This window comes from Chinchilla lanigera, unplaced genomic scaffold (assembly GCF_000276665.1).
Source record: "Chinchilla lanigera isolate Chin_1 unplaced genomic scaffold, ChiLan1.0 scaffold00006, whole genome shotgun sequence".
NCBI lineage: Eukaryota > Metazoa > Chordata > Mammalia > Rodentia > Chinchillidae > Chinchilla > Chinchilla lanigera.
In genome coordinates, this window is record NW_004955407.1 from 18516262 (window position 1) to 18535886 (window position 19625).

The 19625-nt window shown below is 37.1% G+C and overlaps 1 long non-coding RNA gene across 5 annotated transcripts in view; it reads right to left on the reverse strand.

The window, feature by feature from the left end:
• LOC102012158 overlaps window positions 1-19625 on the reverse strand; it is a 218619-nt gene that overhangs the window by 32506 nt on the left and 166488 nt on the right. For 3 of the 5 annotated variants that reach the window (XR_259571.2, XR_001231628.1, XR_001231621.1), the window contains 2 exons: window positions 7899-8039; window positions 7516-7703 (listed from right to left, as the gene is read on the reverse strand). This is a non-coding gene — a long non-coding RNA (uncharacterized LOC102012158). Of the gene's footprint in view, window positions 1-7515; window positions 7704-7898; window positions 8040-19625 lie in introns of those variants that run through there. The other 2 variants (XR_001231624.1, XR_001231625.1) reach the window with 2 other exon arrangements.

The window sequence follows — 19625 nt, forward strand, 5'->3', positions numbered from 1 at the left end:
ATGGTAGATTCTGGACAGAGCTCAGAAGACCAGAAGGCTGATAGAAATCCTGCCAGTAAATACTGGGCTCAGGAGGTTTCTGCTGAGAAAAAAAGACCAAATTGAGTGCTGGACTCCAGATGATCTGTATTGTGGCTTAGAAAAAAGTGGTCTGCATTTTGCTGGTGTCCAGAGACTTTGCCTGAAACTGAGATTAAGGGCAGTGGACTAGTTAATCTGGCAAAATAAATTTCAAGGCAGTTGAATATTGAGGCCATGGCATGGCTGTTGTTGGGGGCTTTTAGCCAGATTTACATTGAGAATCAGGAGCAAAGAGCCCAGTAAGATGATTTAAAATGTTGTGAGTTTTTCCAGAGAGGAAGCTCCAGTAAAGCTGCAGACTATAAAGATAGAGCAAAGGGGATCTTGATGGCTGAGGAAGTACAAGGAAATAGAAAAAATGGCCTAAGGGCATCACAAGAAGCAGCAAGTCTCCACCCTTTGCCGCCTCCAAACTGCAAAGGTGAAAGACTTTGCTTTGAGAAGAAAGCCTCAGAGTGCCATGTCCCAAAATGGCGGAAGCCGCCACACCAGATTCCAGAATTGCAGCAGCATAGGAAATTTGTTCCTCATACTCAGGTTCAGACTACTGAACGATTCAGGCACTTGACCCCTACAGCAAAGAGAGAAGAAAGCCTGGCAACTGCTCCACCTGGCAGCAGACTTTGGCATCATCCATGTGGTGCTGGTTTTAGACACATACAGAATGCAAGACTTCTGAGATTAAGAACGTTCCCACCTAAATTTAAGAAGGCTTGGGAGGCCAGGTAGTGTGCCCCTGAGAGGGCAGCATGTGAAGCTGTGAGTGTGAAGCAAAAGGTGCACTGGAGACCACAGAAGTTCAGAAAAACCAAGAACATGGACTGTCTAAGGAAAGCTGCATAGAGGGAGAAAAGCAGGGCTAAGAGAGAAACTGTGGGAACTGTAACCACCAGAAGTGCCATGGGGTGGGGGTCACGAAGGCCCTTTGGAGCTCACAATGTACCACAGATTGCTTCAGATTCTAGACAAAGAACTACAGGACTTTTGTTTGCCCTGCTAGATTTTGGACTTGCTTTGGTCCCATTCCTTTGTATTCCCGTTTGCAACTTTTGAAATGAAAATACTTATTTTCTGTGCTTGAATGTTGGCAGTGTTTACTTTTCATTTGTATAGGGGCTTGCAACTAAAGAGTTTGCCTTACATGTTGGAAGAGACTCGGTACTTGGACTTTTCAGCAGTGTTGAAAACTGCTAGGACTTTGGCAACTCTTGCAGATGGACTAAATGCCTTTTGCATAAAGGGATATTCATGAGCCTTTGGGGTGCAAAATGTTATGTTTCTAATGTAATATAATGTTGATAGACTTACTACTGGTTCTTAAGGATTATTAAACCTGTGTTACAACATCCAAGTTGTGAAATGATAAGAATAATTTCTTTATATCTGGAAACTGGTTTAAAGAAATGTATCTGGTTGCCAATTGACAAGGGGTGTATCGTTATGGTTGGTACATTGTGTCAACTTGAGGAGTCTAGAGGCTTGACTAAATGACTCAGCAGTTCTACATCTTGGGGTGAAAAGGACATGCCCTTCCTGCTCTAGGATGTTGTTCATTGTGTCAATGTGAGAAGTTTAGAAGGTTAACTATGTGACTCAGCAGGGAGCAAGGGTCCTTACTTTGTATTCATCCTGAGCCTGTGCAAGAGGAGGGCATGGAAATTATGCGAGTGCTACATGTTTCCTGGTTAGGGGTAGTCTGCTTACAATATAAGGGAGGAAAAGAAGTTTGCCCCCTGCCTTGTGCTCTTGCTGCTTTTGCTGTCTTCTGCCTCCTTGAAGTGTTGCCCCTGTGTCATTCCACCCTGCCTTGGAGCCAGCTGATTATGGACTGAAACCTCTAAAAACTATGAGCTCAATAAAACTTTCCTTCCTTAATTTTGGGCATTGGATATTTTGTCTCAGCAATGAGTAAAAAGTAAACTATTGATAAACCATGAAAACATTTTTAATCAGTGTTCTTGAAGGGAAAGAATAGCAAAGCATAACATAGCACAGCAAAATCAGCTTAATAAGAATATCTAAAAGTCCATATATGTTGTGAAGACTTAGCTCCAACTTTCAGTTTTCTTCTCCATCAAGTTAAGATTTCCCCCAAGCTTTCTTTTTTTTTTTTTTTCTTGTCTTTTCTTCCGGTACCAGGAATCAAACTCATGACCTTGCGCTTGCCAGGAGGCGCTTTGCCGCTAAGCTAAATCCCCAGCCCCTTCCCCCAAGCTTTCATTTTATTTCTTTCTTTGAATATTTTCAAGACACTATTCCTATACAGGTAATTACATCATGCAACACAAGAATATAAATTGCTCTCTTATTCCTTAAGCAATAGTTGAATTCTGTGCATATGAGTCCCTGTTTTCTGAAATGTTTCCTCTGACTTCTCCTCATCAGTACATTGCAGCTGTCCACAGCAGCATGCCAGCAGCAAAAGCAGGAAAGACACCACATTTCCTAGCATCTATTAGATTCACAGGCCTCCTAAGCACCAATCTTAGTTAATCTTTAATTTAACACTGATAGAACTGGACCGTTAGTCAAGTACAAGTGCTGCCATGGGCACTTAAAAAGATTTGTGTTGGTTAAGCACCAACAGAGCCAAGGATGATGAACAAGATGAACCAGGGAACAAGATGAAAACTAAGGACAAAAGTCTCCCTGAATACTGGAGAAAGATATGATGTGTGATTGTTAACGTAAGCAATAAAGAAGTCTTTCCATGTCAGAGTATGATCAGAGAAGCCTGGTCAAGGATAAGGAAGGTCACGAAGAACAGCAAGTTATTTCTTGTGTGTGTATGTGTGGGGGGGTGCGAGTGTTTTAAGGAAATTTTTAAAAGTAAAGCAGTGCCTTATGTCTGAAACTATTCAAGTTGTTACAATTAAATCGCTCACCAATAGCATTTATTTTTCATAGTTTGGAAAGTTAGGGTGTAAATATCAAGAAAACAGCAGATTCTGTGTCTGGTGAGGACCATTGTCCTTATTCTTAGATGGTTGTCTTCTTGCTGTGCCCTCATAAGGCCAAAAGAGTTCTCTGGGGTCTCTTTCATTAGGACACTAATTCCATTCCAGAGAGCTCCATCATTATAATGGAATCACCTCCATGATAATACCATCACCTTGTGGGTTAGGAATTCAACAAAAGAATTTTGAGGGGATAAAATCATTTTGGTCCATAACACCATGTTATTAAAACTAAGTTTAAACCACCTTTAACTAGAATTTGCACCTGTTCCAGAAATAAATTAGACTGAAATTACCTCTGTGTTGGTAATCCTTGCACCAGATACATTTTGAATGATACTAAGGAGATCACTAAAGCAGAGAGGTTAGTCTACCATTTATCAAAGCACGGGCACATGTGTGAAGACTAATTTTGGTTTTTAAAATTACATGGAGTTACATCACTGGGACAGGAAGAGTTCATGGCACTGGGAATCTGACATTTATCACCAACCCTTGGACCTGGCTGCAGTGTGGGTCACAAGTAACAGCATTCACAGATAACAGTGCTAACTGTAGGCTTTGCTTGCCCCACGCATCTCCACTACTAGCACTCAGAGCTGTCACCCCAGCACTTCTAAGGTTTTGCCTGTCAGATCGTCCTCCAGGTATGTCCACCCTATGCTTTCTGAGGATTTCGAGGCTACTTTCTGCTTAATGTTAATAGCTCACCGATGGCACATGTCCTTGAGTTGTTCTTAACACATGCCTGACAAGGTACTTATATCTCACTACAAATGGAATCATTCCACCCAGAAGCAAGGGAAGTATATGTATCCCCTTGTTTATCCCTTCTGCAATGGCTATACGTGGAAGAAGGCATGGGAAGATACATTGACACGTGATTAAGTTATTAAATTCTAAATGCAAATATAACATGACCAAAAGACAAATTGCCACAGTCTCCTGTATGCTCTGGGAAATAGCGATACTTACAGTCATTCTATAAAAGCAAAGCACAACTTTGGAGAGAGGCAACGGAGGCTGATATTTAGGAGGCAAGATGGTGATACAGCCCCGTGAATAATGTTGCAAGCAGTAATCAAATGCTGCGAAGGTTGTGTTTCAATACAAATCGGTTCCAAAGGGTGTGGCTCTCTTTATAGTGGGAGAGATGAAATTATCAGAAATGATGCATTTCACAAAAAAAGAACATAAAGAGATGGTCCCTACATCCAAATATAAACACATCCTGCTTAGACCATGTAACAAATCTTCTCATGCACTGGTTGAACAATAAACAAATAAAGAAAACTGATAACAATTATGTGCTATATATTTCAAAAACTACAGAAAGCATTTTGAGTATCTGCATCATAAAGAAATGATAAATATTTGAGGTGATAGATAAGTTTAGCTTGATTTAAACATTGTACAATATTGCATGCATTGAAACATAAATGGCTTCTCACTAACATTGCAATTTTTAAGTTTTATCTAACAGTTAAAATTTTTAAATTTAAAAATAAAAATATATATATGCAACATTATCAATTTACTTTTACAATGAGACAAGGCTGTAGATAATTTTTTCAATTCTCCTTTACTGATATGAAAGTTCTCTTAAATTCTACTATATTTTGTTAAGATGAAAAAATAAATACCTGGCTCAAAAAAACAACAAACAAGGAAGCACCCCTTCCCTATTATCATCTTAAATAATCGTTGTAAATGTGTTATTCTTCACATGTAATAGTGTGATACATTTATAATCAAATTGCCTACATAGACAGTTGATTACCAAAAAAATTGCCTTGTGATACTCTAAACCATAATGGAACCTTGAATACCACTTTCCTTTCAGTTTGCTTGTCTTTCCCACTGGCTTCTGCTGCCTGCACCCAGGCCTGCCCCTTCTCTAACTTCTTAGATGGTCGTCTTCTTGCTGTGCCCTCATAAGGCCAAAAGAGCGTCGGAGTTGCTGCCCCGAACCATCAGAAAGGCCAAAGTGAAGGATTCCTTGTATAAACTTACCAGGTGACTTTAAGTCCTGATTTTTATAAACACGATCATTTTCAGGTTTTTTATTTGTTTGGGGGGTGTATTTTATCTTTATGTTTATTTGTGTTTTGATTTTGCTTAAACAAGCACTGAGGTTGCTTAAAATTGTACATATGCTGGAAGAGACGTGTGATTCTAAGGAAGTTAAAGATTCTAAATATCAGAAGATGAGGGTGATTGAAAATTGCATTATTTAGCTGTGAAAGTAAACTTTGGGGCACACTTAAAGCAGTGAGATGCCACAGGGACAGGTATCAATTCATGCCCACAGGTGTATTTCTTGTAATCATGTATATTATAGCATTTCCTTCTAACATATATGTTTCTATACAGATAATTTGAAGTTGATAAGAACCCCTTTATAATTTTAGAAAATATTTCTTTTTTTATTTTAAAAATAAAAGGAGGAAAACATTAACAGACAGACAACCTTTTACAAAATAGCAAAAGAACAGTACAGACAATACGGAGTTACAAACAAAGTGGTAGGGAATGAACAATGCTTGTTGTATTACATATTGATATCTAGATAGTAAATTCATATATGTTAATAAAGTGACGTGACTATTAGGTTGAACTGTGTAAATTTTACTCCATCACAGTAACCTGTGCTAGAAGAATGCCGATCTGATTTGGTAAAAGCTGTTAAATCTGGCAAAATGCCTTGGAGAAACTAACTTACTCTTGAAGGTCTGGACTTTAAACCTGAACCCTTCTTAGCAAGATACAAATGATGCAGAAACTCATTTCTGAGTTACATGTTGTCTGGAAGAAAAAACATAACCTACCGTCCAATTCACCACTGAATACTTTCATATTTGCTCTCAGCCTTTGCCTTCTCAACACATATCTTCCTGGTCCCACTAAATTCTAATATTGTATCTTGTCAGTGTGAATAAAAACGTACTCAGCAGAGCCCTAGATGACCAAAAAGTCAATGCAGTGGTCCCAAAATAAACCCCTGCATATTTCTCTTTATAAAGTAAGATAACAGAAAAAAAAAAAAGAATTTAAAAGGGGAAATGGAAAACATACTATGTGTATGCGTTTAAAATAGGTGACTTGAATATAAAGAAAATTCTTTTCACTCTGTCTTTATCCCAAAGACAGAATGAAACTTCAGAAGGAGCCAAGAGAGCTATAAGATGTGAGAAAGTTTTCAACTATTCCAAATCATTATCCATATGTGAATTTTAAAAACCATCACTCCTATGAGGTTGTTTTTAATTTTGAAAAGCTCAGTAGGGCATTTTTGGTCTTATAGCCTGCATTTCTCTTTGTTTGAATGTTGTAAAACCATATATAAACTCAAACTTCGGGCTGATGAATAATTTTATTTACTCAGGCATATGATCTTCATCTCATAAGGATTAAATGTAGCATTTGATATGCGGGTTACCCCTGCTATATTGCTTATAAATTGCAATGTTTAATAGCTCTTCTGCCTTATTCTGTACTCCTACCACTCGTTTATACTATCATGAAAAGGAGACCTATTCTTTTGGCAGATTGTCTACAAAATAATGAAGTTTGGGTGTAAGTGGAAGTTATTTTCCACAAAGCCTCTTATTAGTTCAATTAATGCATATGGAACCTGACGGAAGCTACTTGTTACTGCCATTCTGTTGCCCATATGGGAATATGTTATTTTTAAAGTATATTTTCAACTTTATCACATCTTATGCTAAAATACTGTAGACTAAAATTTTCTGCCCATCCATTATGGCCAATGATCAAATAATTACTGAAAATCTAATGTAAAGCAAGAATGTGTGAAACCTATCTAGAATGAAAACTATAATCTCTGCCTTACCTTCCTTGTTAGGTTTGGTGGCAGACTGTTTGCTTTCCGTCACACAAATGATAATTATAAATAATTGTGAAGAAATTACCAACTAGGTTGGCTCCTTCTGTTTGTAAATTCAAAAGCCTGTCAAAGCCATATTGGACAAGAGATGATGAAGACACTAGACACACATCTCCCCCTCACTGAGTAGCTGCTATGGGCTCCAGCCAATCTTTGCAGTAGCAGAATGTGGCCCTTGACTTTCCAATGCTTCTGGGTTATCAAAAAGATTGATTTATTTCTACAGTACCATTGGAATTCCTGAGGCCACCTATAACACCATATTCACCTCAAAGACTATTTTTCTTTCATGCACACAGTCAACTTTGACAAGTTAAAAAAAAGTAAAATGTGGTTTAGAAATCCCAAAAGGAATACTCCCTAAAATAGATAGAAGCCAGTGCTGTGGAAACTCACCTGAAATAGTTATTCGCTACACCTCTACTCCTCTGAGTTCTGTCACATTCTTCCCAACATTAATTGCTGCATCTTTGCAAAAGAATGTGATTATAAATATTTGAATAAATTGAGGTACACAGAGACTGATTGAAGATGATTAAGCATAAAAATTGTATTCATGTGATAGTTTTAATTTTTTATTGCAACTTATATTCTGAAATGTATGCCAATTTTTCTTTCACAATAACCTCTCTTGCCTTCCTTTCTTAAAACCTCTTCCTTTTGTTCTTCAGTTTCTTCATTTTTCTGCTGCAGGGTTTCAATGGTAACTGGGAGTGAGAAGAAATTCACACTTCTCTGTTAAAATAGCAACATCCTTCCTTTTAAATGAAACACAAGGAAAACTCACATACGTACACATCCATAAACACAAGCACGCAGCTCTTATTGTTCAATTTGTCTTTTAAGAGGTCTGACTATGACTCACAAACCGACTAAAAGTGATTTAAAAAGTAGAATTTCTTCTTGTCAACTAAAAAAGGGCCCAAATGTTCCTTTATGTAACATTAGTTTACCTGTTTTGAGATGTCCTGGGGGGTGTTCAGGTGCTTTCCATTATGCTCTACCACCTGCACTTGTTGACTTCCATCTTCATGCTTGTCACCTCCTGGTTAGAAACTCCAGCTTACGCTACAGCACCAGGTATCCCATCAATACTATAAAGAAAAGAAATATGAGAAGAAAATATCAGTACCAATTGCTCAGCCCTTGTGTCAAGAGATATAGAACTTTCTGCAGAGCCCTAAGAGAAGTCACTTCAATCCATTGGACAGATTTAAACTTTCAGACCATTATTACTAATTGAATGTCATTGGTTCAAACCTAACTGCAAAGATGCTAGAAAACTTATATGACTGGAGATGCTACTGTGCCAAACTAAATTTAGTTTCTGCTAACAAATGTATTTGTCAGCTTTTTATCACTAGACCCAAATACTTGATATACACAACTTAGAGAAAAGGTTTATTTAGTTCATGCTTCAAGCATTTCAGTCCATGTTTGGCTGGCTCCCAAGCAGAAAGAGCATGGCATGGGAAAGCTGCCCACACCATGGCACCCAGGAAGCAGAGCAAGAAGAAAAGATCAGAGAGAGAGGAATGGGCTGGCGACAAGCTACACCCTTCAGAGTCTTCCCTCTAGTGACCTATTTTCTCAATCTCTCCCTTCCAACAGCATTTTCAGCTAAAAACCTATGGATGGATTAAATTACTGATGACTATAACATGCATATAGTTTAATCACTTCTCTAGGCATCTCTGAACATTTCTGCACTGAGGATCAAGACTTCAATACGTTAGTGTTTAGGGTATAATTTATATTTAGAGCACAACAATAAAAGAAAAAAGTACATACTGGGTAAACAAATAAAACCAGTTGCCCCAGTGACTTATTTAAATGATAGCCAAATGCTTGTCACCTGACCAGCCCAAAGGACCCAAGAAGATTCTCAGAATTTTCTTTATATGATCTCTAAATAGAATAATGATTTCTTTCATCAGGTGAGTACTTTTAAAGTGCTTTTTTGCTTTGAAGGAAAATTGTCTCAGCATTAAAATCTTTTCCTTACCATTTTTTAAAACCTCATTGAATTTGCAATTCTGATAAAGAAATATTTACCTGACACCTACAGTTTCAGGGAAGAGAGGTTTGATTTGGCTCATAATTTCAGGGGATGCAATCCACAGCTAGCTGGCAGCAAAGCAGGTTCAGCATGGTGGAAACGCGTAGTGAAGAGATGGTCTTAGTTTATGGCAGCCAGCAAACAGAGCAGGGAGCAGTACCAGAAGGAAAAGAGTAGTGACTGTATATAGCACCCGGGTAACCCACCCAGGCAGACGCAGATGTGTGCTTTACTAATCCCCTAGATGAGTCACAAAGTCAATTAAATTAACACAATGGAGCTTCCCATCCTTTCTGTTTCCCTTTTAAATTTTCCTGAAGTTTGCTTCAAGTCTCTCAAAAACAGGTTGCATAGAGTGAGAAAAAAAGAGGTGACTGCATCCCCCTGGGGCAGGGTGCTGTCCCTGTGCTCCTAGTAATTCGCAGCTCGGCTACTGCATCTGAAACAACCTAAATCAATAACACACTGCCTTAAGAGCTTCATACCTTCAGTTTAGGTTTTTTAAAATTTGTTTTTCAAGGACTTCTCAGCTCCTTGCCACTTTTTCGTACATTTTCTTTCCTGTTTCAATGTTGTTATTGTTTTTAGAGATTTGATGTAAAATGACTTAAACTTAATTTATTGTGGCTGAGATTTTCAATTTTAGAAAACAGAAAGAACTCAGAGTAAATGTCAGCACACTACAGTCCCCAAAGCCACCCACACAAACCATTCATCCAGCACAAAGCTAACTAATAGATTTGATATGGGTTACAAGACTGTGAAGGATTTTTCCACATTAAATTCACCGCTATTTGTTAGACTCGTTAAATAGCCAAAAGATGTATCATTAATTTTTCAAGTGCCAAAGTATGTGTCATTAAACGAACCTTAAAATTGCTAGCCATTGCCACTCCAACTGTTATGTCAGAAAATTTTAATACAATTATACATAAATTGCCTTTTTCTTTGCTGATTAGTGACAAGGTCATAACCACCTTACATCTGTACCTCTGTTTAGCCACTTACAACATATTTGAGTGTAGATATTATGTGCTGTTTAATAAAGTAGCCTAGAATGCTATTAGAAAGCATTCCGTTCTCTAGACATGAAGTGGTAACAACTTAAACTTTTACTCAAATTTTTCTTGAGAAATGATGGTTCTAACTTAGTTTGTGATATGTGAATTGACTATGTATCTATCTAAATACTTCACCCCAACCATCTCTCTCCATAATTAAGATCATAAAAACAGTCTTAAAATACAACTTTTCTATTTGAATGGCAAACTATCCTAATCATAAATACTAGACATTTTCTGTTTTGTTGATTCATATATTCACTTCTATATGTAATATGTAGGTTCTGCTAATATTTTGCCAAAATTAGGGGGGGAAATGATCACATAGAACTAAGCTGTCAGGATCAAGTCAACTACTGTTGAAGAACAGTAATTACTTCAATGAATAATTATTCTGTAGTCCCTGAACTATACCAAATAGTTTAAGAGAAAAGAAATGAGGAAATTATGAGTTTAGAAAATTGTACACATGTACTAATAAACTAAAAAAATTTTGAATTTCTTCAGAAAAATTAAAATTTATTGGTTTTGAACATTATTTTTTTCCTGGAACTAGAAATAACTTTGCAACGAATCTAGTACAGTTTCCTCAGTTTGTGATGATCAAAATCCAGAGGCAAAGATACAAACACAGTTCGAAAGTTGCTCCTCTACTCAAAGTCTAGAGGGCAGGGAATCTGGCATAAGTTTGTAGCCTCTGACATCATGTCTAAACGTTTTTCTCAGTAGCTATTGTTTGAACTTGGTGACACATTTAGTACAGTATAATTTTCAAAACCAGTCATTTTTTTTCCTATGTGGAAAATTGAAAAATCTGAATAAAATGATTAGGGTAGCTTTTAATTAAAAGAAGTATATACTAATATTAATGTGAATTAATATCCAACACCAAGATGTTTCTGAAGAATGTGGGTAAAAAGTGTTCAAAAACAATGAGAATACACAAATCAATATTAATGTGTATGTAGCTTTACAACTTGCTGAATGTGAATTCTCTCCTCAAATACACATGTGAGTTGGATGCTGATTATTATTTCACAGGACAAATTTTACCTGCAGCAAAATTCAACGTTTTATTATCCGTATCATTACCTGAAAGCTAATCAATACTTTTTTACTAAAGCTCCGGGTGCTAGATGCTAATCATATGCAATGCTACTGGACAGAAAGTATAAAGTCAGATTTACATGTTTCTAGCCTTTTTTAAAATAGTAGCGGAGTTACAATTATCAGGTAAAATTGCTATTGAACCATAGACTTTGGATTAGCTGTTAGGACAAGGGAGGTTCAGCAAATATTGATTATACTTCTGATAATATTTCTGACACTTAATGAGGTGGTCAGTGTCAGATTAGCTAAAAGAATGACTGAGAACTCTATTTTGGCTCAGAAAGGCAGAAAAATGTTAAAAACTGAGAATAGATTAAAAAGTAACAATATGAACTATCCAAGGGTCTAAGACACTGGCTTTTGGCTCAGTTGAAGAAGAAATTCATACATTAATCCAGAAATTTAAAAATAACCTGATATCAGCAGACCAAAGGAAAAAGCTTATGTATGATTAAATTGAGAGCATAAATTTGCTTAGGATAATTTTTCACTATCAGTCACACAATTTAGACTTATATTAAAATTCCCAGGTGCACAAGCCAGCATTACATTAGCTTTTCCAAAATGCATATTCAGTACCTCAAATACATAGAATACTTAATGACAAATATTGCTAGATGCTTAAAAATTATGCCATATCCTCTATGTTTTAAAAATGTTCTCTTGCAAATAATCAAGATATTACATTTCACAGGAGTGAAAAGAGAACAGGCCAACATGCTAACATGAGAGATTAATTCTTTAATCATGTTCCTCTATTGCTTTTACATTTTTAAAATATAGATTTTCAGCCAGGTATGGTGGCTCACACCTGTAATCTTAGCACTTCAGAGGCTGAGGCAGGAGGATTGCCACAAGTTCATGGCCAGCATAGGCTACATAGTGAGCTCAAGTCCAGCCTGAACTACTACTGGTTTCTCAAAGCACCAAAAAAAGTAGATTTTCATGTTACATCTACGCTATATCACCTTGTCCCAATCAACAATTTGCCTCTCTAAGCTTAGTAATAAACTGTAAAATTCATTAGCATACTAGTTGATTTATGTCTTACACATAATTTCCAATTGAATACTTTAACATAAAACTAAACGCTACAGAATAAACAGCATTAACTCTTCCTTGATAAAATACCAAGGTTGCTTTTAAAATAAAGCCAGTCTACTGTTGTAACCCAGGAATTAATGTGCCTTATAAATATGCCTTGTTAACTGATTAATGAAATGCTTATAATTGCAAATTATAAATTAAACTAAGCCAGATGGATAGATAAACAAGTCTATTTGAAATGTATTTCCCATTGCATTCAACTCAGACTTATTTTGGGCATAGTTAATAATAAATTTTCAGGTAATTTGGGGTGATTTTCTGCCCTGTGTGCTGATCACACTCTCAATCAGCTGTAGTGACAGAAATGAGCCATTGTTTTCCTCTTGCACCCTCAACACATTAATTTAAAATTGATTTTCTACTCCTTTTTCGAGAGTGGTGCAATCAGCAGGTGATAGTTCAGGGAGAAAGCCAATGTCTTCAGTCCAGTTGTTTTTATTTTTCCCAGGCTCCTAACTGTGACAGCTTCTGTTCTGTAGGACCTACAAGCTCACCATAGACGGAAGCTCAGTTTTATCAATATTCCTCCCATGTGTACCTATTTTCTTAATAATCTCTTTGAGACTTCAGCCCTCCTCCATTTATTTAGTGTATATGTGATGAATCCTGGCTACACAAAGCCCTGACATGACTTTCTGAAAGAAACCTGGTCTACAGGGGAGATGGATAAACATAAGATTTTAAATAGAGATTTAAAATTTAATAGTCTAAAGAGTACTGGGTGGGTGGATTGAACAAAAGTATAGAGATCAGTGGGAAGAAAGGGGGGTCATTTGAATTAGTTTAAAAGATTGAGTGGAATCGTGTCCAATGATTCAGACTGACTGAACGTTTCAGGTAAAAAAAAAAAGTTTGGCCAAATAACATGGAGTTTAATTCCCTTTTCTTAAAATTTAATAGAAGTCAAATCACTTCCTTAAACTTTTGCAGAGAATTAAATAGACCAAATTAAAATCACTTCTGGCACAGATATTGCTGTTAGAAAAGGTCACCTTGGAAGACATCAAGTAGATAAAACAAAAACACTTTAGCTTTTAAAAAGAAAATTCTATTTCCCACTCACTCTAGTGCTAGAGATGGATCCAGGCCAAACTCTGCAGGTGTGTATTTTTGTGTCCATTGTGATACTTTTGTGACACTCTGGACTTTTCATAAATACATCTTGCCATTCTTGAGACCATCCTGCTGAGGTGTATTTAAGAAAATCATAAAATATTTGTGGAAAGATTTTAAAGTAGAGGGGGAGATATGGAAAGGGGTTGAAAGCAGTTTTATCTAATTGGTGAAAGTGATAATGCTTTTCTTTCTGAAGGAAATTGAAAATCCAGTTCCACATGATATGAAATTAAAACCTGAATGAAGAAGATTTGAGTTTCCATGCTTCCATATTCTTGCTGAGTCCTTGCATAAAATACACTAATTCTATTCATTTAAAAAGGGAAATAAAAATACCTATCATACCTAACTCTTTAGTAATAAGTATTTATTATGCTTTCTACCCATTTGTACATTCTAACTAAACCTTATAAAACATAAGTGTAGTGCATGCATGCACAGTTTAGTGATCAGCATTCCCATTGCTGGAGCAAAGTATCTGATGTGGGCAATTTAAAGGAGGAATGGCTTTATTTGGCTCATGGTTTGAGAGGTGTCAGTCTATGGTCACCCAGCTCTAAAGCAGAAACGTCATAAAATAAAGGTGTGATAGAGAAAAGTTGCTCCCTTCCTGGCTCCAGGAAACACAGCACAAAAGAAGCAAGTCAGCAAGAAATATGCTCTCCAAAGGCTTGGCCCAGTGACCCGCCTCCTATTGGGCACTTCCTAACAGCATATTCAGCTATGTATATCATTAGATTAATCCCCTGACTAGTATTATGACCCTATGATTCAATTGCCTTTCAAGAGTTTCTTAACCCAGGCAGGTTGATCATTAACTGGCACATACTATATCAGAAGTACCTATTTCCCACAAATGGGCAACCATTTTTGAGCATTCACCAAGAACTCTTTGATAATCCAGGGCACCCTAACCTACGTTTGTGCCTATCATTTCTAAATATGTATCTTTGAGCTAAGTATTGGAACTGGTACATCTGCCTTCACAGACTAAATTAATGTTTCTCCATTTCTGTTACATTCTCTGTCCATGCATCCAAAACTGAGGGAAAAAATTATTACTTCATCTCAGTCCAGACTACATTCTGATTCTGATAATTAGGAGTGTGGTATTACAGAATGGTTAGAAGACTGTATATGGTGTAATAAATACTGCAGGTCCTCAAATGATCAGACCTTAGGTACCCATTTTCTGGAGGGTGACAAATAAGTATGCCATTGACATGAGTGTTTCAAAGGTAAACAATTAAGGTGGAAAGAAGACGAATTAATCATGGATGAAGAGACTCTCCTTCTGAGGAAAGCTAAAGGGATTAAAGTTATCAGGACTCCAGTTAAATGTAGAGAAAGTGCCAAAACACCAGGCAAAGAATATGTCATGTATGGATAACTGCACACATTCTTCTCATAAAGACAAAAATAGATCATTCCTATAATTTTTTCTCCATGTGAGTGTTAGTAGTTTAGAGGGGGAAGAGTGGGTTAAGGTATGAGTTAAGAGACTAAAATTGTCATTAAAAAATTATACAAGAAACTGGAGAGAGGGGCTGGGGATTTAGCTCAGTGGCAAAGCGCCTGCCTGGCAAGCACAAGGTCGTGAGTTCAGTTCCCAGTACCGGAGAAAAACCAAAAAAAAAAAAAAAAAAGAAACTGGAGAGAATGGAGACAGGTTTAACAAGATTGTCGAATGACTCTCCTCTATTGAGATTAAAACTTGAAAGAATAGTCTCAACTTTCGATTTCTCAAGCATTACTTATCCATAGAAGTAAAAATCCTAAAATGGGGAATGAAGGTACAGTGAGGTCAAAGGACAGATTTAATAAAGGAGAAATAAGGAAGATGTATTGAAATATAAGATCTGTGCACAGGGAAAAAGTTCCTTCTCTCAAATTATTTGAGGGTGGATGTTCTTAACTCTAAAGCCCTATGCAAATAGGAGATATTGTTTTTATTATTATTAGCAAGTCATGGCTGTGTTACTTAGTGTGAACTAGAAAATGACTTTAAGTAAATAACCAGAGTCCAAAAAATAAATAAAAGCATCATTAGGACATGAACTCTCATTGTAGTTTAACAAAAACTAGGTATTTAGAATTAAGAGCTGAAACTTGCCCTAGAGAAGCTTAATGTCTTAATTTATCTCTTATGAGAGATAAATACGTAATTATAGAATGTCAAAATAATATCTTAACAGCTACATGAAAAGTAGGAAGCAGCACTTAGTTCACTCTTCCAAGAGGAGATGGTGCTGAGGAAGTATCAGCAGAATCCAGTGAGAGAGACAGAAGGACATTTGAGGCAGAGATAACTGCACAGGAGAGTGGCAGGGAGCTAGAAAGGGCACTTAGCTAAAACACCAGTTCCAGCAAATACTCTGCACAAGAATATTTACACTCTCTACACATTGAAACCCCTCAAGAGTGAAACTAGGAGAAGAAGGCAGGGCAAGAGGGTGACAAGAGGTAAAAAGGACTTTTAAAAATTAAGAAAATACAATATTTAGGTTTAAAATGGTAGTACTCAGTCATTTCAAAATAAAATTGAAAAAGAGGTCGAACTCTAAACATCTTTAATTATTGTTTAGGAAATCTTCACTTGGCTTTCCCTTCTTGCTATGAGCAGAATATAGTTTACTGTCCCATTGATTTTAGGACTGGACGTATGGTTCAGTTGGACCTAGCGCATGTTAGCAGAAGGGGCACAATGGTAAGAAATATGTTCTCCTTAAAAAATCATGTCCTACAGCCCACCACCCCAAGGAGAAAAGTATGTGGGACAGAACCAGCCATTGCACCCACAGACCTGAGGTTTGAAAACAAACCCACAGAAATGCAGCCTGGATGAGCTCACCCGAAGCTGGCTGGTAGACATGAATGAACCTAAATGATTTCTATTTTAAACCTCCCAATTTTAGAGAGGATGTTGTATCGAAACATCTCTACATTGTTGAACTTGGCTATTTCTGTTCAAGGAACACAAATCTTTTCAATTTCTTGTATTTTGCTTCACGTTCTTGCGGATTCATGCCTTACTTTTATAACAAACAAATCACATATGTAAAATATATGCAATATATGAATATCATAAATGTTACAGTATACGTTCTCTTTCCTTTTAAACAACTGTCTGTCATTAACTTTGTCAGGGATTATTTCATACTACAATGCTACAATAGACGATTGTAGTTGAGAATCCATAGATAGTGAAATAAAAACCTCCCAGGTTCCAGAGATTTTTTTTCACTATCTCAGGAAAAGGCAAATCCCTCAAACAAAGTGATAAAAAAAGTCTGGAGTATAGGGATATTTGTTTTAATAGATAATTACATAAAAGTAACTCAGACAGTGCCCGGTGCATAGTAATAGATGATTAAGTAGAACTGCAACCATTTTCAATCTCTCTTAGTATTGCAATTAGGGGTTTGGGAAAGTCTGCCTGGGGGTTTTTAAGTTCATGCTCATTTGCATTTTGATGGTGGCCAAGGCATATCATACTGTCGCGTCCCTGATGCAATTAAAAGAAAGAAGTTGGGAAGGTTCTGGCCTTTTGAATTTTCATAAAATTTTCAATGTCTGATTTGACATTTGAGATTCTGATTTGCTGTGATCTGTCATTTAGGGAGGCTGCAGTGAATAAGTAAGAGCCATTAAACAGCTGCACAATTTGGGGGACTTTTCACAGCCCACTCATAGGACTCGGCAGGGGATCAGCCAGGATTAGGCACAAGGAAAGAGACAGGCATTTTAATTTGAGTAATATTAACATTCACAAACTGTCATATTATGGAAATCGTTTGTAGTGTGTAAGCTCTGCTATTGAAGCAAAGGCAGAAAAAAGCAAAATAACAGCTCTGAATTTCCAGGGTATCCTCAGTGGCTGGAAGATGATACAGTCTAAGGAGCCTCTAGCAAGAACACATGCAGGACTGAAACACACTTAAGGGAATCCCCAGAAAATACCCAGGTTCTCCAAAACACCTTATCCTATTAAAAGACATTTCTATAAAGAGACTACTGCATTTTGGTTCTGGGCAATCAGCCAGCAATGTTTCTTTATTGAGGCAAAGACACTATGGGGACCTGGAGAAGCATAATAAATCCATGGCACAGTTCATGACTTCAGAGACTTTGTTATTTATAGATACAGGTATCTCCGCTAACACAATAACTGAAGTACACATGCAGAGATACAGTGTAAGTGAATTTAATATAGCTTACTATTGCTCATTTTTATTTCTGACTGTGATACCAATGAAGTTATCCACAATATCGAAACAATCAAATTTGAATAACTGCTTATAAGAAAATAATTTTGAGATGAGTTTTGACAGAGATAAAGGTTTGTATAGAAAATAAAAAATGCACAGATGAGAACAGAACTAAAGATCTCCAGAGTTTTATAGGGATAGTACATTATGGTAGGATAAGAAGGAAATGCAATAGTTTGAGATCTTTGGTCAGATACTGTATTGTTATGATCTGTGTGTAGATGTCTCTCCCAAAGCCTCATATGATCATAGGTGGGGCTTTTTGGAGCTCACTGAATGTAGGGTGTGGGATATCGGGGTTAAGATTGTATAGTACTGAATTAGTTTCTAATTGGTTAATCAGAGTTCTGGGTTTGGAAAGTGGGAAAGCCCACACTGGGTATGGGTGGTACCACCCAAGAGACTAGTAGCCTGGATGGGATAAAAGGGGAAGGGAGGCTTGCTGGTGCTTTGCTGCCTCCTGCCTGCTCATCCATGGACTGTTTCTCCTCTGCAATTCTCCTCTGCCATGCCACCCTGCTTTGAAGCCAGCCAGTTATGGACTAAAACCTCTACAAACTGTGAGCTGAAATTCACCTTTCCTCCTGTAATTTGTGGGCGTCAGGTATTTTGTCTCAGCAATGAGAAAGTAAGTAAGACAGATATTGACTAAGAACAGTCTTGTCCCTTAACTTTAATTGACTAGTGAGACCATTAAGAAAAGTGAACTCATCTAATTCTTTTGGGTATGGATGGACTAAAAAGTCTAAATACTCTGCTTTAATTTCACTAAAAAAAAAAACTGTCTCCTTCAATATCAATGATTTTGTCTCTCTTTCCCATTATCTTTTAATAGGCCTCCAGTACTTTGGACAGAAGAGTCTTGGTCTCTTCACTCTATAGTAAGAAAATAACTGGAAAAGAACCCACCCATAGAACTGACTCACTTGTGTATCAGAACCAGCTTGCTAAGAATTAGATATACTTTTTCTTTTTTTTTGGTTTTTTTCCGGTACCGGGAACCGAACTCACGACCTTGTGCTTGCCAGGCAGGCGCTTTGCCACTGAGCTAAATCCCCAGCCCCTGATATACCTTTTCTTTCTCATGTTTTATGTTACCTTTACTACGTATCTCTATGGTTGAGTTTTTCTGGTATTAGTATTTGTACTGATTAAAAACAGATGTTTCTAGTCTTCACTATGATGATAGGCAAAGCAGCAAGGTTGACAAACATACTTATGGAGGAGAAATCCAAGAAGTCCAGAAAAAATTTTGGAAAACTGAGTTTACTTTTCACAGCATAATGAATTTTGAAAATTAATGCATTTTGATAGTCTAGAATTTTTGATAATCTGCCATCTCCCATAGTTTTAAGTGAAATACTCTTAAGCAAAAAATCTTTACATGATAATTTCAGAAAATCCACCTGGTGAGGTTAGAAGGACCACAATTTCAAAGACAAAGTCAGTAGTCGAGAACTTTTGCAATAGCAGATACTGCTTAAAAATAAGACCACAGAGTAACAGTAGTAAGTCCAACAGGATAGAAGCTAAAATGGGAACCCAAAAAGTGGAACAAATTGTAGAAGAAGGACTAAAAAAGTGAAATAGTGAGCATGTAACAAAAACTGTCAAACTGAGGTTCTGTCTTGTGGAATGATTTTCCCAGCCAGTCTCCTGTCCCACCTGCAGGAATTTCAACCTCAGGAAATGCTCCCCTTAGCATTCCTCTCTGTCCTGTTTCACTGGGTTCTGTACAGCCTGCTCTAGCAGCACATGCTCTTGCTTTATGTTTGAAAGATTTTGGATTATTTCCATTGGACACAGGTCATACTATTCAATCCTTCCTGTATACTCTACCAGGCCTTAGTTTTCACTTACTGCCATATAAAATTTTCCTCCTCAAATGAAGTCAGGCTGGCCCCCCGCGCCTTGCGCCCAGGCAGCGAGTTCTCCGGGAGCGGCAGGGCTCCTGGGTCC